General features: G+C 33.0%; 1 protein-coding gene across 11 annotated transcripts in view; it reads right to left on the bottom strand.

The window, feature by feature from the left end:
• The window catches only part of SOX6 (SRY-box transcription factor 6), a 556,391-nt gene that overhangs the window by 435,288 nt on the left and 98,334 nt on the right, over window positions 1–22,769 (bottom strand). For 8 of the 11 annotated variants that reach the window (XM_032488938.1, XM_032488944.1, XM_032488946.1 and 5 more), the window contains exon 2: window positions 19,522–19,593. The gene's annotated coding sequence lies outside the window, so the exon portion shown is untranslated. Of the gene's footprint in view, window positions 1–1,176; window positions 1,259–19,521; window positions 19,594–22,769 lie in introns of all 11 variants that reach the window. The other 3 variants (XM_032488948.1, XM_032488950.1, XM_032488947.1) reach the window with 1 other exon arrangement.

Genomic DNA, 22,769 nt, shown 5'->3' with positions numbered 1-22,769 from the left:
AATACTCACCAGAAACCAAAATTAGAAGACTAAACTCATTTTCACACGTGATTGGGCCCAGGTTTGTCAAGGTGAACTATGAATGCATTAATATCCATAATACTGCCAAATGCTGAACTATTAATATTATTAATATTGTTGTTGTAAGATTCATCAAAACTCAGCCTCTCAACATGTTTACAAGCACCCTGGAGGCAACATGTCTCAAACTAAAAATAAGGTGACTCTCAACCAAGCAAACTGTCATCAAGGCCAGACTAAGGTTCATAAATGCAAAGAACCAGTTTATAATGAAACCAGCAAATGAAGTCAGATGCCACCACATGCCAGATCCTTGCCAACTCAGCACCCAGCAGTTGAGATCCAGGCAGATGACTATAGGTGGTTCTTCACTTGGCAGGATCAGCAGCATTATGCACTATACATATGAGCTGTATGTATCAATGGAAGTATTCAACAACCAAAAACAGTGCTGAAAATTGGCTCCAAAACTACTATGGTTTATCAATTTTTATTCTATTAACTGTGCAAATTCTTTAGTTCTTTTAACCAAGCACATAGTTAGTTAACTGGAAGAGTCCTGAATTTTCCCTTGAGGGAAAAAATAAAATATTACATGGCATTAGTTATGCTTGAATCCCTTTTAAAATCCCCATACATCCAAAATATTTTGTGAGTAAGTGCACATTAACAATGGTTTTTTATAAGCCAATTGGAGATTTAAAGTATAATTATTTTTTTAAGTCAAAGGTTTCTAAACTTGATTCTGTACCTTATATTATATGAATTCTATGATGGGAAATTAAAATTGAAACTAATTTTATTTGTAAAATAAATAACTTAAAAGAATACAAGTGGTTTCAGAACTCGGAAAATTTTAGGATTTCGGATACTCATCTTTCCATTTTTTTATTCAGTAGATATGTTCCCTATAAATAGAAACATTCCTGAAAAATATTGAATTGTAGTAGTAAAATTGTTTCATTTGTATGTAAAATTTAGCCAATAATCCCAATAGTTACAAACACAAGTTAAAACTAGAAGATGTAAAGAAATTGGGTGTTAAAGTTACCTAGGCCTTAGTATTGGACCACAAAATGCAATGCAATCCTCATTTGCCATGGAAATAGGAAATAAATGGGAACATTAGTTACACTCACAAATTATATATTATACCTGGGCTCTTATACAAAGTGATGAGGGGTCACAAAGTCCTTCTTGAAGCATTTTTCTTTCCTCATCGGAAGATATAGAATGTCTAAAAAGAAGAAACTAATAGTTATCAGACCCACTATCTGCCAGAAATAAAATAAATTTTCTCTATGCATCATATAATCTTTCCAACAACCACACCCATTTTACAGATGAGAGAATTGAATCTCAGAAAGGCTAAGTAATTTGTCCAGAGTTACACCAAATGGCAGAGATAAGAGTGAAGCCCTAGTGATCTCAGCTCCAAGGTCCATTTGATGTTACATTATACTTATTTACAGCCTATACTATTCTTTGGTTTTATGCTATTCTCCATTACCTAGAATTTCTTTCTGCTTCTTCTCAGTTAATCCATACCCCTCTCCTCCTTCTAAGTTTCACCTACTCCAAAAAGTATATTATTTTCTCTCAGCACTTTGTTTAAAAGCCTCTATTACAATTCAAGTTATACTGATTCACACAATATATATTTATGTAATGTCACCAATGTTACCATCTATATTATAGCAAGGTGCTGAAGGTATCACAAAATCGTTCCATTGACACACTACAGTATGTCTCTCTCATTGTCCATGCTATATTCCTCTATCCTCTCTCACCATCACAGTAACTTTAGTAGTAGTAGTAGTAGTAACAGCAGCAGTAGTATTTACTAGTATCATCATTATCATTATTATATATTACTAACCTCAACCAACCACTTTCTGCTCCCATGTTGCTCTCTGGAATCCCCAAATCTTACCCCCTCTCTCCTTCATTCTACTCAAATGTTATCATACTATTAAACTATCTCTTTTTCCTTCCTAATCAAAAATTCTACTCCTGAATATTTCATAAAAGGTGTCTTGACTATTCATTTATGCAACAAATACCTAAGCATTTACTAGATGCCAAAAACTAAGGATAGATAAACAAGATAGATCTTATTTGTTTAAGGGCTTACAATCTACCACAAACAGCAAACACATAAACCAAAATTTATAATGCAGATGTGTGTCAAATGAAAGTATAAAAAAAAGTTATGTGAGTACAAAAAATAAAGAGTAATAATTCATCTGGAAAGCTTCATATAGAAGGTGGTATACAAAATAAGGCTTATTGAACAGGATGCAGGCAGAGAAATGACAATATTAATGATCAATTACTGAATACTTTCTCAATGTGTGAAGCACTCAATATACTGCATGCTTAATATATATCATATATTTTCTTCCTATATGTGGAGATTTCTGTTACTGGCGAAGATGGACTAACAGGGACTGGATTTACTCTTCTGGCTTAAACAACTTAAAAACTGTAAAAAATATATGAAAACAACAGTTTTTAGAAACTGAATATCAGGCAATGAAGAACAGTGATTCTTGAGAGAAGAAAAACAAATGAGGTCATCCCTCTAGTTGTCCCAGTTTACTGCCTCAAGAAAGAAATTACCAACTGCAGTGTACAGAGGCAGAGCCTAATGGTCTCAATGAATTAAGAAGATAAATCTGGGCGTCTAAAGAGGCCAACGTGGCTGGAGTTAGTAACACAGAGTAACAAAGGAGAGACCTGCACATAGACTTCCAGAGATCTACAGAGAATCCTCCACAAAAATTTAGACAATCACTGATAAGCACACATATGTGAGGAAACTAACCAAGATTAGGGAAAGATGTACCTAAATGGAGCAGAGAAAAAAATCTCCAGAGCTCATACAAATCCAGGAATAATTCAGTTTCCCATCATCAAAGTGAAAAACTTCATAATGTCAGTGCTGGGCAGAGTACTTGGAAAAGTATTGCCTCAACAATGCAGAAAAGCAACCCTACACTAGAGGTTGTGTTGGTTCCAACTGACAGTGCTTAAAAGAAAGTACTGAAAAGATCAAACTATTTCCAAGTATCTTAATTGCATACCAGAAAAAAAGTCCAAAAATATTTATAGGATTCCTGATAATTCAGCACTTAACTGGGTAAAATTCACAATTTCTGGCATCTAATAAAAAAATCACCAGCCATGCAAAGAAGCTGAAAAATACCACCCATTATGAAGTAAAAAAAGCAATCAATTGAAACTAACCTAGAAATGATACAGAAGATAGAATTAGTAAACAAGGATATTAAAATAGTTATTAGTTGCATTCTATTTGTTCACAGAACTTGAAGGCTAAACATACTAAGTAGAGATATCAAATACATAATAAAGACTCAAATGTAACTACTAGAAATAAAAAATACAATGCCTGAGATTAAAAAAAAATACACGGATTAGAATTAAAATCAGATTAGACACTGCAGGACAAAGACAAGGGAATGTTAAGACTTAACAATAGAAACAATCTAAAATGAAACAGAAACAGAATGAAAAAAAAAGATGAAGAAATGTGAACAGAATCAATGAACTGAAGAACAACTTCAAGCTGCCTAATATATGTGTATTTGGATTCCACAAAGAATAGTAGTGAATAAAAAATTCTGAAGTAGTAACAGATGAAAACTTTTTAAATGTGGTAAAAACTATAAACCAAGATCCAAGAATCTCAAAAAACCCCAAGCTCAATAAACATTAAGAAAACTACACTAAGGCACATAATAATCAAGTTACTTACAACCAATGATAAAAAGAAAATCTTGAAAGCAGCCAGAGGAAAATGGCACATCATATACAGATAAATATATAAAAGAATTACAGCAGACATTTTTTTTAAAACAATGCAAGCCAAAAGACAATAAATCAGTATTTTTAAATTATAGAACAATAAAACATTAATCTAAAAGTCTACACCTAGCAAAATAAAGATTTTTCAGAAATATAAAAAGTGAAGGAAATATCATTATCTCACCAGCAGATATAGCCTACAAGAAATATTAAAGAGGTCCTTCCTTCAAGTAGAAAGTAATATTATCAAATGGAAATCTGAATCTAAACAAAGAAATAAAGTACAATAAAAATGGTAATTATGTGGGTAAACATAAAATACTTTTTAAATTTTTTAAATATCTTTAAAATATTATTGAGTATTCAAAGCAAAATAATTACCTTTAGATTTGTAACATGTATAGAAGTAATGTGTACAACAACAATAGCATAGAGGCCAGGAGGGAGAAATGGAAGTATGCTATTGCAAAATTCTCATGTCATATTTTATGTGGGATAATGTTACTTGAAGTAAGACTGTGATAAGTGGTAAAGGATTGTTATAAATACTAAAGTGACCACTAAATATAATAAAATAAAAAAAGAATCAGGATTAACAAGCCAGTAAGGGATTTTAAATGACATCATAAAAATTCTCAGTAAATTAAAGTGAAAGCAAGAAAAAGGGGAAAGATAATAATGAACAGATGATATAAACAGAAAACAAAGAGCATATATATTTAAACTCAACCCATGTCAATAATCACATTAAATGTAAATGGTTTAAACACCCAAATTAAAAGGGGGAGATTGTTATATTGAATGAAAAAGCAAGACTCTACTGTATGCTGGCTACAAGAAATTCACTTTAAAAATGAAGACACAATACTTTAAAAGTGAAAAGATGAAAAAAATATATATATATATATACCACAGCACTACTAATAAAAGAAAGCGGCTTTGGCTATAAGACAAATTATATTCAGAGCAAAGACTATTACTATGGCTAAAGGGATTCTTGTACGATGATAAAGGGGTCAATTCACTAGGAGGACATAATGACCCTAAACATGTTTCTACCTAATAGAGCTTCAAAATACAAGAAAGACAACTAATAAAATTTCAGGAAGAATTTTAATCAAAGATCTCAAAATCTCTCTTAATTAATAACAGAACAAGAAAACAAAAAATCAGTAAGGATATAGAAGACCTGGACAATATTGTCAACCAAGTTTATCTAGTTTACATTGATAGAACTTGTCAACTAACAAAAGAACTAGGAATGCAACACAGAAAGATATCTGGAAAATCTGCAAATATTAGGAAATAAAATAACACTTCTATATTACACATGGATCAAAGAAGAAATCAAACAGGAAATTAGAAAGTATTCTGAACTGAATAAAAATGTAAACACCACATATTAAAATGTATGGAATACAGCTAAAGCGTAAATTTTATAGCACTAAAACCTATATTGAAAATGAGGGTCTCAAATCAGTGACCTCAGCTTTTGCCTAAAAGAAGAGCAACTTAAGCCCAAAGTATGCAGGAAAAGTGAAATAATAAGACTAAACAAAGAAATCAGTAAAATATAAAACAGAAAAGTAATATTAAATTTCATGCTGTTTACATTCTCATATCATAAATAAGAGAAGTGACAGCACTAAAGATTCTACAAATATTAAAATTATAATGAGTAGATATTATGAACAAATCTATGCCAATAGATTAAACAACTTACATAAAATGCACTTAAATAAAGTATATAATTTAGATGAAATACATAACCTACATAGCCCTGTATCTATTAAAGACATTGAATTTGTAGTTAAAAACCTTCTCAGAAAGAAAACTCCAGGCCCAGATGGTTTCATTAGTGAGGTCTTTGAAGCATTTCAAAAGTAATGGTACCTATTGTACACAAACTTACAGAAAATTGAAGAGGAGGTAATACTTCCCGACTCATTCTATGAGTTTATAGTAATCAAGTAATCAAGATAATGGCATAAAAAAAATAGACAAGTAGATCAATGGAACAGAATAGACTCCAGAGATGAACCTATACATATATGGTCAACTTATTTTCAACAAAAATGACAAGGCAATTTAATGGAGGAAAAGATAATCATTTCAGATAATGGCACTAAAACAACTGGACAGCCATAGGCAAAAATATAAACCGCAAACCTCATCTTACCCTATTACAAAAATTAACTAAAAATAAATCACAATCCTAAATTAAAAACTAAAACTATAAAACTTCTAAAGGAACCCATAGGAGAAAATCTAACCTTGGGTTTTGCAAAAATTTCTTAAATGTGACACAAAAAGCATGAAATACGGAAGAAAAGCAATAAACTTCACTGAAATTTAAAACACTGGCTCTTCAAAAGACAAAATTAAAAGACAAGCCACAGACAAGTAAAAAATATGTGCACGCATATGACTGACAAATAATCTGAATTAAAATAAATATAAACAACTATTACAACTCAATAAAAAAGAAGACAACTCCAATTTTTCTAAAAAAAAAAAAAACAGCAAAAGATTTAAAAGGCACTTCAACAAAGTAGATAGATGGATGACAAATAAACATATAAAAAGATGCTCAACATCATCAGTCATTAGAGAAATACAAATTAAAACCACAAGGAGCCACCACTACAAACCACTTGAATAGCTAAAATTGAAGACTAAACATGCCAACTGTTATTAGGAATGTAGGGCAACTGGAACTTTTACATATTGCTAGTAGGAAAATAAAATGGTAAGCCACTTTGGAAAAAATTAGCAGTTCTTATAAAGTTAAACATGCACCTATGTAACCAAGCCATTCCATTACTAGGTATTTACTCAAGAGAAAAGAAAGCATACGCCCACCCAAAGACAAATGTTCAAAGCAGCTTCATTTGTAACTGCCAAAAACTAGAAAGAACTTAAGTGGATAATCAAATTATGATACATCCATACAATAAAATACTATGCAATTTAAAAAATAAATTATTGACATGCACAACACATGTACCTTTTCAGTGAATCTCAAAATAATTGTGCTGAATAAAAGAAACTAGACCAAAAAAAGAGTACATAATGTGTGATTCCACTTACATTTAAAAAATGTTAAATGCAGTCTACAGTGGCAGCTGATCAGTGATTGCCTGGGGATGAGGTTGAAAAAAGATCAAGGACAGGTAGGAATGAGAGACTGTGATGGGGCATTAAGAAACCGCTAGGGGTTATGGATATATAAACTATCTTGACTTTGGAAATGGCTTCCGTGGTGTATACTTATATCAAAACTTATCAAACTATATATTTCAAATACTAGATCATAGCCAGTACACAGCAGCAACCAGGGGTGGCAGGAATTCCACACGGTATGTTTTTAAACTAATATGAAGTATCTAATACAGTTCTAATTCACAGAAAGCACTCAAAAGCTGTTTTGGGGTTTTAATTCTTCCTTTACCATTTTAAATTCTTCCCTGCGTCCACAAGAATCCTGAATTAATATTGTTATTGAGTGAATGAGTAAATGAACGCATGCATGTTAGTGTCAGTCTGAATGATAAGGTAATGAGGATAACAAAATAAACTTGACTTCATTTCACTTTCTTGAGAAAGTCTATTTTTTAAATCTTATTTTAATGTCTTTTCTTACTTATGAATATATTTTCCTGCACTATTTCCTTTTCCCTTGAAAGAGACAAGTAGAGAGGGCCTATATCCAAAGTGTAATAATTGCTGTGACTATACCTTCTGTGGAAAAGGACAGAATGTAGTGATACAACCAGGGAGATACAGTCATCACTTTGTCTAAAAGAGTCTTAAAAGTAACGAAACTCTGTGCACACCTGTTTTATTCCTCACAGATGTCATGTACTAATCCCCATGTGAAAGCCACCTGATAGGGATGCCATAATCTCCAGTATCTTCACTTTTCTCACTCATGGTAGCCAAGTTTTACCTTACGCCTCTGAAATCAACAGGGCTCTGCCTGTGCACTTGAGCTTCTAGTGTTAATATCTTTTGTGTTTATGTTATGCCTCTAAATCCTCAAAGTAATTTTATCTTTAGGTATATTCTCATTCCCTTAAAAACATACCTTACTCCCAGGTCTCCATGGGAAGAAAAAACTATCCTTGATTTTCAATGGGTTTCTAACCAATGAGATGCAAGGGATTTGAGCCCTGACAAGAGATAATTGGCATGATATTTTCCCTCTGCCTTTTCAAAAATTCAATGTTGTGATGAATCACTGGAACACGGAGAAGCAATAAGCAATTTTGACTCCCCTCTTTTCCTCATACTTTCCACCGCATATAATCCAACCAGTCTTATTGATGCCACTTTGGCAAAGTCACTTCCTTCTGTTCTAATGTTCTGTTCTAAAATACCCATCCTTGTTTAAACCTCTTACCTCCTGCCTGAACTATTGTAATAATCCTTACAAGGTGTTTATCTAGTTAAAGTCTTTTTTCCCCCTCTAATCTATTCTAAAAACTGCTGGCTGAACTAATTTTTCAAAAGCAACATTCTTGCCATACCACTGGACTGTTTAGTTTGATGGCCCCCTAAGATCTACCAAATGCCTTAGCTTAGGTTTACGGGCCACAACGATATGATAATACTAAATATTCTAGTTTGTACATACCCTGAACCTCAGTCAAATTGGACTTCTCATTGTTCCCTATCCCATGCTTCCCTGCTTCCTTCTATCTGTTCCATACCCATGCTTGTGCTATTCCCCTCACCAACAGGATGCACCTCTCTCCTCATTCTCTATTGCACTGAAAAAATTCTACTCAATTTTCAAAGAATATCAAAAAGTCTGCTTCCTAAATTAAGGTCCTTCTTCTTAAAAGGATGTATCTTTAATTCTTTCACACTCTCTAGAGTACTATTTTTTACTTTATTAAGGCACATAACATATTCTGCATAGGAAATTACAAATCTCCTCTACAATAATCAAGGTAACTTAATTAACATTCATTAATCCCTCCTTTGAGCCACACACTGAGTTAGACACAGGGACACAAAAAGCAGTAAGAGAGTTTAATAATTATGTTTAGATGCTAAGGTTCTTGATGGCAGGACCTCTGTACATTTGTATTTGTTTCTAATGCAGCATCTAATGTTTTGAATACAGTCAGTACCCAGTATATATTTGTGGAGTTGAATTAATTTCCAACAGATGCTAAGCACACTCCTTGAAAGAAAATATTTGCTACCAAAAAAGGATTTACCATAACTGGGAAAACAGATAATCACATCTTTAAATAGTTTTCAGAGGGCAACTTGGAGATTAGACTGACCACTGATTACACCATCCAATGTGAAGACCCTAATGGCTCAGATCACTCCTCACTAAGATACTAACTTCCAAGTAGGCCAGGCTGCTTCAAATGATAGATTCCCAGATGGCCAGAGCTTCCAAGATTATCAGTTTGGTCCAGTAAAGATGGTTATTGCTTCATATTACAGAAATCTATTTCTTGTACCCTCTTGGGAATTTATATAGGACACTTAATATCAAGTTTTAAATTAGGCTCCATTCAATATATCTGGGAGATACACACTTCCTGTTTGAATTAACCACATCTAAACAGCCTGAAAAATGTATGCTTTCAAGGCTACTAGCATTGCTGAAAGACTAACTAAAATGACACCTTTCTGCACTGAGATTAGGCAAAGCTTGCATTTACTCTCTATAGTCTTACATTTCCTCCCATTCTGGGAAATAGAATGGAAGGACACAGTAAAGTTTTCAAAAGATGGCACCGGGAATAAAATGAAATGAAAATGATCAACAGTGTTATGCAAAAAACCCAATATTAAAATAAAATCTTCTTAACAATGATATTTGTCAAGAAAAATTCAAGGAAAAATTGAAGCAGCAAAATGAGGTAAATGGAAAGAGATCACTGCTGAATGACCAAACCAAGCCCCAGTGCCTGGCACCTGCCAGGATAAGAGCCCCTTGGGTTGAGCCCAGCAACTCCCACAGGCTCTCTTTAAATAAGAGTGACACATATCTCCTCCAGCAACAAACTCAGCAGGGCACTCAACACTCCCTCTGCCATTACTGAAAGTCAATTCAGCAGCACAAGGAGCTAAGTTAAGGGCCAGTCTCAGAGAAGGAAAGAGAAATTCACTTCTTGCGTAGGAGGAACAGAAACCCAAATATCTAGAATATGAAGTCTGTATTTCTGGAGAGAATTGTTAGCATAAATTGGCTGTAATATTCCAACAGGATGAGAAAAAGACAGGACACCCTTTTTCATGGCATTCAGTCTCAGGATAAGATGTAAGAGTTCTCATAATAAGATGTAAACAGATTTGAAGTGCTCTAAGACAGCTGAACCTAAGGAAATTTTATCAGATAAGTTCATAATCAAGAATATTCTACAAAAGTGAAACGCTGGTGTTCAAGAGTGGGAAAAGATGTGTTCTCAAGTCAAAGAGACTGTGTCTGAATCCCAGTTATGCCTTTTTCTCCCTTGCATTCCTTCCTTCCTTCTTCCCTTTATCTTTTTTTTTTTTTTTTTTTTTTTTTTTTGCTGTTCATTTGTTTATTTATTCAACAAATATCTATTGGGAACTAGTACATGTCACTCACTGTGCCAGAAACTGGGTATACAGGTTGAACAAAATATTCATGGTCTTTGTCTTGACAGAGCCTTTAGTTTAGTGAAGAAAATAGACATTAAATAAACATACAAATACATGATAATTAATAATTATTTTAATTGCTATGAAGGCAAAAGGTAAATCGGAATTTAGAGAAAATAACCAGGGATTCGGGGGATTTGTTGAAAGGATTAAAAACAACAAGATAAAAGTGCCTTGCACAATTCCTGGAACATACAGGTGTTTAACACTAGCAACAGTTGTTTTTAACTTCTCTGCCAAATATAGACCCTTGATTCCCTCCCCTTCCTCTCCTGCCACAGAAACTGTGGAGGACTAGAGCACTGGTAGGTGCTGTTGGAGGAGAGTTGCAGCCTGTTCACTCTAGACACTTCACATTGCTGCACAGCTTGTTGTTCTGTTGATTTTCTGTATACTCGTACTTTTGGCCAATCCACGACTTTCTTTCAGGAATATCTGGGTTTCATCTCCTGCTTAGTATCCTTGAGATAATTTGTAAATTTTATCCTTTTGTTTGCAAAGGATATTTAACCCCCTTTATGCCTAAGTCAAATTATTCTCAAGAAACAACCTACAACAAGAACTGAGAGGGATTCATCCCATGTAGAAGACTCACCAGAAAAACACAACTATGGACTTCCCTTAAGGTTATAAGTATATGGTTGTATATAATATCTCACTGTAGGAAGTCTTTCAGAAAACTTAAAAATTCTCCTTTAGACCATAATTATTCCTCTATCTTGTTCTTACGGAGCAAACACTCAACAAGCCTTAAAATCTGACAAATCCTAATTCAGGTTTCATAAACTTCTGGGTCAATAAAGACTGTAATTTCTTTCCAATTATCTTATCTTCACTTCACAGTAGTAAAACTAATTCCAACAGTTCCCTAGTTCCTTTGATTGCACAAAACGAATGCAAGTGCTCTTAGTTCATACAAGAAACTCAATCAGAACTCTAGTCCTTAATCAAAAAGGTATATAACTTAATGAACACATGTTAGGTATTATCTTACAGCTTGGCAAGAAGCATACACACTAATTGAAAACTGTCTCTAAATTAAAGAAAGGAGTGAAAGGATGGAGGGAAAGGAAAGGAAGAAGGGAAGTGGAACGAGATAGGAAAGGTAGAAAGATTCATTACACTAAAAGTCACTTCACAGAAATGTGATTCAAAGAGTTTCCCAACCTCCAAAACTAAAAACATCGTATACCATAACTGAAACCTAATTCATGTGATTCTTTCCTTCTAGAAGATATAAGGGTGCTACTTGGTGATAGTTACAGTGAAACTCTTCCAAAGGTCTCCAATATAAGACATAGAGTGTGATAATAAGATGACTGTATTCATATATTTATTTATATTTATATTTATATATGTATGTTTGTGTGTGTATTCATCTTTACCCAGATAAAGCAAAATTATTCTTACTGTTTTTTTTTAACCAGGGAGGTGCCCATTTCCTAAAATTCCTACAGTTGTCCTTAAAAATACATTGAACTGAAATCAACAAAATTGAAACAGATTAGGGAAAAAAAAAACATATAACTCTTTTTAAGTTACTACTGTCTGAGCCAAATAAGTATTTCCACATCTTAAAAAACAATCCTCAAATCCATTTTCTGATTTTGCAAAAACTTCCTATTTCAGTCATTTCCTGTTTCACTAATTTCTCTGCGTTTTATCTCCTCTCCTCAATTACGGCTGTGAAACTTGAGGGACAGGTATTTCTTCCATTTGTTCAACCATGTATCTTCTCCTCAGAAATCTCTAGGACCTCAAAGATTTCTGACACTCAGATCTCTTGTCTACACCCACATTTTTCATGCCTTACTTTCTCTGTCTTCCCCCAGATATTGTCTTGCAGCTATCTATTCTGTGACTGCAAGTCCAGGGAAAAAATTCTCTGTAACTATCACAAAATCAACAGTGGCCTCCACATACTGTCACTACCAGGGACAAAGCCCAGAATGCTTCCAACCCTTAAAGTTGTCAACCATTCCATGTGTGTGCACCTACTGCTATATCAGATATCAAATTATATATAACCAATCTCACCTTAAAAATAACCCATTCTAATTGATAATGCCATATATATGTATTATTGGAAGAGAAATAATATTTACAAGAAAATGACATCTGTATTTCTTCCATACTTTGTTCAGTGAAACTCAGAATACTAGCAGCAATAATTAAAACCAAGCCATAAGCTTGTTACCAGCCGCCATAGCTTTAGGAAAAAAAGAATCCATATTCTGCTTAATGTAGAGAGTTATGACTTGGATGCAGACTTGGGGTGCAGACTTGGATTCCATTAATGCTATTGCTTAATTATCTACTATACATGGGTCAAAAAGGTAAAAACAATAATTAACTGTCAAACATACCTTTTTGTTGTGCTTCTATTTTCCAAAGGTATAAAAGAGCCCAAAGATGAAATAAAAATAGAAAATCTGCTTTATTAATGAATTCATTCACTTAAGTTTATATGAAACTGTGTGAGCTGAAAAGAAAAAGAGCTAACTCCAGTACCATTTATATCCAAAGAAAACTCCACCCACACAAACTTTCCAATAATAAATCAAGTTTTAAGGCTTTACTCTAGAGACCACCTTTATTTTTCTCTTGCAAGCACTTTCTAAACAAATAATAATAAAAAAACAAGCATTAGATCATGTGGATAAAACTTCTGACTGATTAAATATTAAAGATAAGTCTTTCTGCCAGTCATGTATAGAAGGTAATGCTTAGGAAATTAATCTTTTTACATAATAATTGCTTTGCATCTTTGAAAAACTCCAATAAGAAATATGGAGAACAAGAGAGAGTAGGGCAAAAGGGAAGGAGAGAGAAGGAAGGGAGAAAAAGAGAAGAGAATGCGGAAAATGTTTTTATCTTTACTGGTAACATTTAGCTCACATTTTAATGTTTGGAGCTGGCAAAAATTTGGTGAAATGATAAGCATTTATATCCATACTCCAAGATAACATAAAATATGTACTTCAGACAAACTATGTGCTGAGAATGATGTGTAGAGACAAGTTTACAACAAAATGAACTCGATTTTGTTGATTATTCAAACAATCTTTATAAACTGAATAGTTACTTAAAATATTTCTATCTAAATGCTTGAGTAAAGCACTGACTTTACTTTTTCCTGAATTATAGACAGACTATATTTCACACTTTATAGATTTTTATATTATAAAATAATAGTTAGCTGTACATAATTAATGCGTTTATTGGTTCTTCTTCACTTCCTATACTTGAGACCACCACCCAGTTCAAATTATGGCTTTATTTCCCCTTCTCTATATGCGTTTAATTCCTTTAAACATTAATAAAAATATGTAAGAACACTGAAAGACGATTAAACCTATCTTCTTGGTTAAAAACAAGTTCAGAGAACAGCTTTAGGGGGAATATTCAGATTTATTAGCCATTCTTAGCAAACTGCCCTCAAGCCCCACATTGTTTCCAATATCAAGTTAAGAAGAATTTTTCTCCAACGGGCACTGAATCATTTTAATGTTGACTCTTGTGCTGCTCTACTCCACCTTCAAATGTAGCCAGTAAATTCAGCTTTACTACAGTACCATAAAAATGTGAAAGAACCATTATAGCAACTAAAAAAGAGCTGTTGGCACTATATTAGTTTAGAGAAAACCCTAAACTGAATACTAATGCAAAATTTAATGATAGTTTGCCTAGTTGCCAAAAGAGTTACAATAATTATTTTGCCATAATGTGTAAGTTATCTTGAAGGCATCCAAGAATATTACTGAGTAGGATATAGAAAAATTCCCCAAAGTGTCACTGTTCTCATGGGGTTTTTTTTCAATATAAATAAATCATTAACATAATACCTTCACTCTAACACTGTCTTCTGATTAGAGGATTGTGTAAATGAGTGCAGAAACATTATAAAGAGATCATTCTCCTTCTTTAGTAAGTCAGCTTCCTTGATTGGTTTCCAATATGGATCCACCTCACACCAAATTCCACTTTACAGTGAACATCGTGATTTTGAGGTTCCAGTAAAACATTAGAACAGAATCAATACATTTTTACTTCCCTTTTCCCTTATGACCACATCCAAATTTTTAGAGTTGAAAAGGAAACCAAGATCAAATTTAGATACGTTGTTTGAAATTAGCAAAGATGAAACACTTCAGTGCCAGACAAAAGCCCTGATTTTAAGAGTAGGTTTTTGCCTTCCCTGAAATGCCTAGCTCAGGCAGTGTATTTTTATGATTGCAGATATTGGCATGTTTCACATTTAAGATTATAACACACCAACTTATTTTGAAATTTTTAAAATCTTCCACTGCGCATGTTTGAAGTGCTTCATAACTATTACTGATAATTGAGCAATTAACTTGAAATTACTAAATGTGCTGTGATGGCACAATATGTAGTAAGCAACATGAAAAAATAAAGAACAGAGGAACTTAGTATAGTGAAAAAATGTAATAAAGGGTAAAATAGGCCATAATAATAATAACAATACTGAGTAAGTTTTAAAGGTCCCAGGTCTCAGTAGTTTAATGGTGCCAGTAAAATGGTTTAATGAAGTAAGTCCAGAATATTAGAATTTTTTAGAGCAACTTTTTCTGATGGTACAAAAAGGAAACTTCTTTCTAACTGGTCTTGTGTAATACACAGGGATTGGTCCAAAAGTATGTGTGAAAGTTTCATTAAACAAAAAGGACGAAACAATTGGGTTACAAAACCTGACAGGCAGATTCTTAAGAAACACAAATTTACAAAAAATAGATATAAGATCTTCTTTTAAGACAGACAAAGCAAAAACTCTATGACTAAAGATGACTCAAAAAGTCATCAAGCAATTGTGAACATATTTTAAAATCAAAAATTAAAATACATGGTTTGACATCAAGAGGGAAGGATGAATCTCAGCTACATTAGGAAAACTAGAATGCCTCTTCACTGTTCATCACATCAAGGTCTCTAATACTGAGCTTTTCTGGCTAAAACCATAGTGTGATGGTGAAGAGTAGCTCTTTAGTGCTTAAATATAGCCAGTGAAGCAAATTCCATAAACCTAAATCCTACCTTATTTCAGTGTCAGGCCATCTTAAAGGTTTGCAAGAAAAACCAACAATTTAGAAAGTCAGAGAGGGAAAAAAGATTCAAACTACAGCAAATAAAAAGACACTATTAAAAACCTTTTTTTCTCAAAATTCCAGCAATATTGCTCCAAAACACCTCTAGGAGATTAAAAATAGACTAGGCTGTCCTTTCAGGTATAAATTAGAAACAGAAAGTAGAAAGAGCAGAAAAAACAAGTATCTAAGGGCACTAGTATATAAAACGTAAAAGCTTAAAATGTAATGGATATACACATTCAGATTAGCAAACTGCTTTCAATTAAAGTAGATTTCTGGCCACAGTTCACAAATGTATAGTAGCTGTGTGTATTAATGTAGATACTTCAAATGTCAGTATATCTCTAATTAACATGAGCACACAACTGTAAAACTGAGAAGGCACAATTTTAAATTCCTTACATTCCCAGCATTAATGCTTTCATGGGGCAGCTCCCGTTGTCATGGAAAATGGCATTCAAGCCCTATTTGTGGATTTTCACAGCTCATCTTTTTTATTTACCTGCTCTATGTCAAGATTAGCCTGGAATAATATTTTTTAGAGATAATGCACTTAGACCTACTTGTCCTTAAAAGCACAGATGTTCTCACTGAGGGCGAGCTTTGGTCTGGGCTATGCTCAGTTTGAAACAAATTTCTTTCCATTTTAAAATACCACAAAGAGATGATTTCATGATTCTTTTTGTTTGTTTCCTAAAAAATCTATGCAATTCAAAAAATTTCAGCTGAAGCATGACATGTGGCAGTTTTGGAATAGGGGGATAGGAAAATGTCAGGGAGGAGTAAATGATCCAGGAACATGAGGAAATAAAGCGGTAGAAGGATCTCCACAATCTCCTCCCTGACTTACTCTACCTCAACTTTTCAAAAATATTTGTATAGCAACTGCGTAGAGACTGAGATAGTGATCAAGTAACAAAAGAAAGAGAGCCAAAATACTCTCTGAGAGAGGATAGATTGGTGTTATGAAAAGAGCACTGCATTTATACTATGAATCCCACGGTTTGAGTCCTGCTACTCTGCAAAAATGAGGATAATAAGTTTCACAAAATTTAGCCAATTTAATGTCTGCAAAAGCAAGTGTTATTCCAAATTAAGATATTATTATTATTACCCTAAGCAGGGGGCTAAGCAACCATCACTTTTTGTACCAGACAATAAAATATTTTTGGACCTTTTCAGGGAAAAGATTGCCCTTAGACATGAACAGAGACAGAATTTTATAAAAGGGAATTCAGTATCAAATTTCAAAGCTCGGGAACCTGAAAAAGCAGGCTATCTAATGATCTATCTCTGTTTTTTTTGTTGTTGTTGTTGTTGTTATTGTTGCTGTTTTTAACCAATCATTTATTGCCCTGGTAAAACTGAATGGTCAGAATTAATTATTTTTTAATTAGAGATGAAAAATTAAATGTAGGATATTAGCATGCAAAACAGAATCTTCTTATACAATGCTTATTTTGGGAAAAGAAAAAGATAGTTTTTTTTTTTAAGAGAAAAAAAATAGAATAAGATGCTTTCGGCTTTTGAAAAGATAACCATTTTCCTTCCCAATGTTTTCCTACTCCAACCTAGATAGTAGATGTGGGTAGGTAAGATTCCAATCGCTTCTCAAACACCCTTGGTGTGGCCTATTCATTATGAATGTGCAAAACAATATCCCACCTTCCTTATCGCAGAGATCGACTTCTGCACACCTTACTAAGAAACCTTCCCACGGCCATGAGGTATAACTTTCTGCCTTAGATCATGTAGCAAATAAGCAGTTCTAAGACATGGAAATTAAAGTTCCTAAAAGAAGCCATTGTCACTATTCCCATTTGTTTGTTTTTAGCCTAGACTAGATAAATATTTCTATTGTTTTAGCTGCCTCACCATTCAGTGTAAGTGGTGGACAGTTTCTGCAATAATTGAAAGAAGTGAGAACTCAAGCATTCTGGATGCCATGTTAATTTTATCTGACTGTTCTTAGTCATAATAACCTGCTACGTTCCTTTAATAAGAAGGTTCCACAGTGAGATGGCCCTAACAAAGCTTGAGACCACTGACCAAAGGAACAACAAACTCCATGCCCTAAACTACCATACGGACATTCTCAAAACTGGAAAACGAAGACTAGGCCTGTATGATTAATATGGCTTCTACCTAAGTGATTAGACAAAATCTGACTAGAAGATTTTGGAGCTTTTTAAAATTTGAACTCCAGAAATAACCATATGAAAACTATCCCTGCAATGCCCTTTCTTCTGTTTTTAGCCTCTTCCCTTGTTACATCACAAGAAAAAAATCTTAGCTAATTGGATCACCTCTGTTCAAAGCTAGTCTGTGTGTGTCTGCTCAGGGGCTGGGGGTCGGGGAAGAAGTGAAGAATTCAGGAAACAGCCTTTGGGTGATGAGAAATGTAAACTACATATTTTAATTAAGGCCATCCTGTTTGAAATGCTGTTAATTATCTTGTATTTATCATTTTTAAAGTTTATTTATCCTAAAAACTTAATAGAGGGAATGACTGAATGATATGACAGAAGAAAGAAAGGAAGTAAAAGAAACAATAAAGCAACAACCAGATTTAGACCGCTCAGCATTATTTCCCTTCACTCAGATTTCAAATAAAATAAGCTCAGGTCCTTGGAATCATCCTTTTCCTTGAGATATTTTCCTTCAAAGATACTTTACATTATTTTCTCCATCTTCTTTGCCTCCTAATCCGCACTATGATACCTTGCACAAATTAAAAGCTTATATTTAATCCAAATGAACCACACAGTTTAATATTTTGTGTTTTACATAAGAATTAAGTCTTCAAATAATAAAATGTGGATTGACAGTTTCATAAAAATAACATCTTATTCATTCTTTAAGCATTAAAAATATGCAAAATATATTCAACTATATTAATATGCACATCTTTTTTTTTAAGTTGGTTAAAAATGCCTGCCCCAATCAATGCTACTACAAAAAGAAAAGTAAAGCTGGTTTTAAATTAATTTTCACTGCTCTCTGCTTAAATACTGAAGCATTTAAACTCTAATTTATAATGTTACTTTTTTTCAAATACTTTCCTAGAAGTATATTATCTAAAACTCCTTTATAAGAGTACACTGACAGAGGAAAAGTTTCCTCTGTCTTTGTTATTATCAAATGTAAAAGATCACCTTAGATGCCAATGGTTTACAACAATGTACACATATAAATATACGTTAAACTCAAGTTACTTAAATGTGGTCTTATATATGCACAGGCATTTTAATACCTGTCACATACTCTAAACTTCTTTTATATTAATCAGTACATAACAATTCAAAGTATTTCAGTTGATCATTAAGGTTCATTCCATTTTTTTCTTGAAATTGACTTTCTTTCCTGAGAAAAATTATCTTTGTTTCTTCAAAATATCATTTAAATATAATGGTTTTGAGGATGGTGAAGAAGGCAGGAACACTCCAATTTTGATATACATTATACATTCACTAAATAAGTCTTTGGTTCCTTCTTACATAATATCCTCATATACTGACAGCTCTTTGAATTTTGTATGATCTCACGTCTTTTCAATGAGTACAGACACACGGCACTTTTCAAGACCAGACAAGCAAGAAGACTGTACGAAGTTATCAGGGTAAATTATTCATTTGTATATAGACTAGCCCCTTTAAGGTAATCCATTCCTACAATTGAGTCCTGTCTTCAAAGAGTAGATATTTATTCTTTCAGCCCATTGTAATTACCCCAGCTATTGTGTTATTTCATTGGAAATAACAACAAACTGAGGCTTTTTTCACCAGCTGATACTTTCCCATACTCCTTTTTAAAAACACTTACAAAAAACAAACAGTACTTTAAGAACACTGTAACTGTTTCATTACACAATAAGAAAAGTAATAGGAGTAATAAATAAACCAATACTTACAAATACGCACAAAAAAATCAGCCCAGCACCCAGAATTCACTGGTAAATTGCCTTTGAATTCATGAAAGTGACCTGAAAGTTTAGATAGAAAATGAAAGGAAAAAAGGATAAGTAAATTGCATTTACATGCTTTATTAAAGAATACATTCTGGCTACAAATTATTCTATTTTTAACTCAGGCAGTTGTCCCCATCTACCCTAACAATTTTTTCCGAGAATGATAATACCAAAAGAAACAATTATTTCATTGTTCTGCATCTACATCTAAAAGTACAACATCTCCATCCACTATGGCTTTTTCGAAAAATTGTCAGTAATAAAGTAGGTGTTTAAAAATATAAGTAAGTAAGAAAAGGGGAGAAAATTTTGAAGGGGATAAAGGCTTGCAAGTCACATTTGAAAACATGTTTAATTTCTGTCTGCAAGTTAAAATAAATTAACTTCACAGAAAATATTTTGGATATGTCCAAGAGGAACACCTTGTAGGTATAATAAATATGAAAAGATGCAGTTTTTGTTCTACCCAAGATATGAAACCCATTTAGATGCTTAGGCTGTATACAGTGCATTCTGTATGAGCCACAATTCAATCCAAAATTCTTTTGCTTGCACACACTTTCGTTCTGGCTGAAGAGGTAACAGATGCAACTCAAACACACAGAGCTAGCCTTGTAAAGTTTTAACTAGCACAATGACTCACTTTATGCCTCTAAATATCTATGGTTTCCTCTCTCCAGAACCCCCATGCATTAGAAGGTAGTTTGGTAGTTTATTTTTATTGTTTGGTCTAAATACAGCACATTTTCAGTTCCATGAAAACAAAGAAACTTTGTTGCAAAGGCCATATTCTTTCCAAAATGTGAGGATGGATATGAGTAGTGTTCAACTGAAAATAATAATGGAACTTGGATTCCTAATTTAGGTCAGAAACTTTCCTAGACCCTGGGGATTGATTTGATTCAACCCACATATTTTAAATAAAGCCAGTAAACATCTAGGTTGGTTAACTAACCTAGTTAGTTAGCTAACTAGATTTAAATAAAATTCATTCTGGAAAAAAAATGGATCTAGATCATCATCACTTATAGGAACTATTACTCCCAACATGGCATTTATAGCACAAATGGCTATAATAGATTAGGTACTGGCATCTGAAATTAAGTTGCACTATGAAATAAACATATAATTCAGCCCTTCCCCAGCTCCTATGATTTCCATATGCTTTTGCCTAAGTGACCCAGATAATTTATTCCATTTTCTAGTCAGAATTGATAAAGTCTGGGGCATCTGGACAGCTTTAAGTATCTATGGCTAATACATCCATTAGTTTTCTTCACCAAACCTCCTTCTCTTTGTAGGGAATGGTGTCTCAGGCTTCCCCAATCTAGTTTCACCAGTTTCTAGCAACTCTGTAATGCCTACTTCCATGGGTACGAGAAGTACAGGAGAGTCTGACCAGAGGAAGATAGCTCTGTCATTTATTTTTGGCATTTCACCCTTTTCCTCTTCATGGCTTTCTGATATTTTGGGATTCAGAAGAGCAGTTTTACCTCGGACTCCACAGAGCCCTATGTGGACACACTTTGTGTACTATTCAAAGCCAGTAAAGAATACTGGTTCTGATATAAACTATTCTCACATTTTATCCAATATTGAATTATAAATTATAACTTTGAAGTTACCCACAAAATAAATCTATAGCAAAATGCTGTATATACAAAAGCCTAAACTCATAAAGAATCCAAAAGATTCTTAAGTACTCACATTTTTAAAAAATGATCTTACCTTGTCTCTCTAGAAACTATTTTTTTAAAAGTACGGATTAAAATTATGCAATATACACAATACATCCCATTTCTTCATTTGCATTTAAACAATGGGGGATAGAATAAAATGCATCCAGAAAATAGTGTGGCTGACATATGTCTCAGTTTTTCAATCACTGGACTCATTAGGAGTTAAGATCTCTAACTCTGGAGATACTTTATATTTGGAACAAGTTGGATTCCAGAGATTCAGGGCAAATAATATTTTAATATATGTCAATATGAAGTCAATAAATATCATCTGTCATATCAATTCAGTCTTGTTGCATATATTAAAAACAACAAACAACTTTGAATCTCATTATCAACTGATTTACACTATTGGTGAATTTTACAGCAAACAGGTTAAAAAGTACAAGCTTCCAAAATCACAGAGTTCATTATTATAAAAAAAGGAAAAAAAGACTTTAATGCATACCTCCTCCTGCAGAGAATTTAGGAATAAACAAGCAACATTTTATGATGGGCAAAAAATTAAGAATTATCTCACAAGAATTAATATGCAACTTGAAGGAAGCTACTTCTTTAAGAACTAGAAAAGTTCTAAGAAGACATTTACAAAATAAAGGTAGCCACTTTGTTCTTGAGGGCAGCACATTTTCTTCTCTATCTTCCATCTTTCTGGAAAATCACAATCTGTTTAGTAAAACGAATCTTCAGAACACCCAGTAATCATGGATTGTTCCATTCCTCTATTAGTTCATTTATTCATTCAGTAAATAGTGACCATGTGTTAAGGACTGCATTGGACAGTATGAACATGGAAGTTTTTTAAAATAAATAAAATCATTATGTTGTACACTTAAAACTAATATAATGTTTAGTGTCAATTATATCTCAATTTTAAAATCAATATTTTTTTTAATCATGGCCTTTCCACTCAAAGATTTTTCAAACAAGCAATAATCCAAGTTGGACAACAGACTGTTATATCTGACCATGATAATGAAATCCTCCATATTATTTAGTCATCAAATCTTTTGCACATTCTTAGTTTACTAAATAAAAAGTACATTGCTGCAAATACTTCAAAATAAAAATGCACAAAGAATAAAAAGAGGAAATGTGCAAATGAAGAAATACAAATGCCCAATAATAAAAATATGTACAGTCTCCCTAATAATCAAATAAATGTAAATAAAATATTTTCAGCTATAATATTTTTAAAATATTTTGTAAACTGGACAAAAACTAGTATTTGGAGGATGTAGAAAAATAAACAGTTTCATGTACCATTCATGGGATTATAAATTGGATATAACTTTTCTAGTAATCTGACATAAAGTGTTAAAATTTTTAATATCAATATCCTTTGAGTTTTAAACACTACTTCCAAAAATTATCCTAAGGAACTAATCACAAAAATGTTTAAAAGATATATACATGTAATACACATGTTCATTACAGATTTTTTATAACAGC

The sequence above is a fragment of the Camelus ferus genome, chromosome 10, assembly GCF_009834535.1.
Source record: "Camelus ferus isolate YT-003-E chromosome 10, BCGSAC_Cfer_1.0, whole genome shotgun sequence".
NCBI lineage: Eukaryota > Metazoa > Chordata > Mammalia > Artiodactyla > Camelidae > Camelus > Camelus ferus.
This window is presented reverse-complemented; position numbering and strand designations above follow the sequence as displayed.